Genomic DNA, 2,590 nt, shown 5'->3' with positions numbered 1-2,590 from the left:
CCCTGGCACTCCCTGTGATCCAGTCATTCGCATGTGCGTGCCCGGAGGTCCGGGAGCTCCACTCAAACGTCCGGGGGGGGTAAGGGTAAGGGGTCCTGTCCCTCTCCCCCCCTCCTCGCCGCCTCTGAGAAGAGAAACATCTCCTCCACTCCTCCGCTCCTCCGCTGCGGAACCAGGTATTACCGATCCGCCGGACTCAGGCGAATTGCAGAAAGGGGTTTTGCCGTCCTCCGCTCCTCCGCTCCTCCGTTTCGGACCCTGGAACTCCCGAACCGCTGGACACAAGCGAATCACGGTCCGGGCTTCTGCTCTCCTCCGCTCCTCACCTCATCCGCTCCAGGCCCTGGTACTCCGTGTCCGCGGGAACCCCCCCCAACCCACAAAAACAAACTCTCACACACACACAAACACACACACACACACACACACACACACACACACAAACACACAAACACACACAGACACACCTGAACTCATCATCGCTGTGCTGATAGCATTGGCCGAAACGTATCCACAACCAAACCAACATTAGCTCATCCACTCATTCACATATGTGTGTGCCCAGAGGTCCGGGAGCTCCAGTCATAAGTCCGGGTGATCTATGTCCGGAGAAGGCTCACATTAGCCGGTCTAAGGGGTCCTGCTGCCCCCCAGCTTCCCGGCCTTTGAGAAGAGACACATAACTGCGCTCTTCCGCTTCTCCGCTATGGGCCCTGGTACTCCCGATCCTCCGAACTCAGGTGAATTGCGTGACGTGCTTCTGCTCTCCTATAAGCCCCTACACACTTCGAACACGGCTGTTATCACCCTGTTACTGCATTTCAATGACACCCATTTGCTTTCGATCTCAGTGTCTGCCACCGTACGGAAAAAGCGGGATGGGTGGGGGGGCATAAGCGCATTCGTGCTGTAAGTAATCAGAAGTTAATAGTGTTAACGGTTTGCGAGAAATTTTTAATGCTAGACAAAAAAAGAAAATTAAAAGGATATAATTAAATAAATAGATAGAAAAATAAAATTAAAAACGAAAAAAAAAAATTGTGAGGGGAATATAACATGTAATTAAGTTGGCGGTTCACAAGGAATCTCAGACATCAAACTGTTTTTAATTGAACATAAATAGTACACCCAAATATACAAATGTACAAATAAACATAGCAAGGTAGAACTGAATGTCAATGAAACAACCAGGGATGAGGAAGCAACGGACATCAGGACATTTGTTCTGTATGTAATGAGAAGTTAATAGTGTTACAGGTTTGTGAGAAATTTACAGTGCGAGACAAAAAAAGAAATTAAAAGGAAGTAATTAAATCAATAGATAGACAAATAAGAAATTAAAACGAAAAAAAAAAAAAAAAATTGCAAGGGGAATGTAACATGTAATCAAGTTGTTTTTTTTGTTTTGTTTTTTTTTTTTACCAAAAAAAAAAGGAACCTCGGACATGGGTAACTATATTTTTTTGTTTTCGGATTTTTCCATAAGTTTTAAGGATATTTTTTTTTTTTTTTTTATATTTCAAAATCGTTTATGAAGACATTAAAATTTGGGGAGCATTTTTGCATTCTGTTCTTGTGAATGAAGAACTTGGCCAGGCCTAAAAGAACATTGACACAGAGTTCATCTGTTATGTTGCTTATAAGTAAACAGAATGTTATATCATCTTTTGAGAAGGAAACTGGTGACGATGGAATGAGAAGGAGAAAAAATATATGGTCAGTGGTTTCAATGTTGTCTTCACAAAATGTACAAATATTATCTTCAAAATTAAAGCGTACCCTCGATAATTCCTTAGATGGGTAGATGTCAGTCATAATTTTGAAGTGGGTCTCTTTTGCCTTGGGGGTATGGGTAGAGTCAGATACATGGTTCGCAGCGTGGCAATCGATTCCTCATCAAATTTATTTAAAATATCCTTTTTTTTTTTTTTGACGTCCAGGGAATAAGTTTCCTGTGAAACATTTCCTAATAAAGGAGTTGCCGCGCTTTCTGTCCACAATTGAGATTCCCTGGAGTGATAGTCGGGGTAACTGTGGTTGTACGGTTCGGTGCGTCATTATATTTTTGGTCAGGAATACAAATTGTCGAGGCAGTGCGTTTCGTAACTTTAGCAACTCTAATATGGGAGGCTTGAATCTGTGTGTAGTACAGAACTGCTCATTGTCCAGAGGACTGCCAGTGTCATCCATCAAGTCAATTATCGACCATATACCTTTCTCAAAGCATTCCTTGTAAAACAGAGGTTTGTTGCCATGCAGTACATATCGATTGTTCCAAACTATTATACTGTGTGGTGAGAAATTGTGTACGTATATCATTTTCCAGTATAATAATATTTGTTTATGGAACTCTGAACATTTGACAGGAATCTTGTTGATATCCAAGTCAGAGATAAGCAGAAGACTCAGGCCGCCGACTTTGTTGAATAAGTAGTTTGGAGTACAATACCAGAAAGAACGATGAGGTTTGATCCAGGATTTCAACCAGTTCACCTTCAATGTCCCATTCAAGCAGTCCGACTCTATCACTTTCAGCCCTCCTTCACTTGTTTCTTTCACCATATGTGATTTTTCTTAGATGGTGTGGTCT

Source organism: Fistularia commersonii, unplaced genomic scaffold, assembly GCF_037954325.1.
Source record: "Fistularia commersonii isolate RoL2024-O1a breed Wild unplaced genomic scaffold, RoL_Fcom_v1.0 HiC_scaffold_44, whole genome shotgun sequence".
Classification (NCBI taxonomy): domain Eukaryota; kingdom Metazoa; phylum Chordata; class Actinopteri; order Syngnathiformes; family Fistulariidae; genus Fistularia; species Fistularia commersonii.
Note: the sequence above shows the minus strand (reverse complement) of the source record.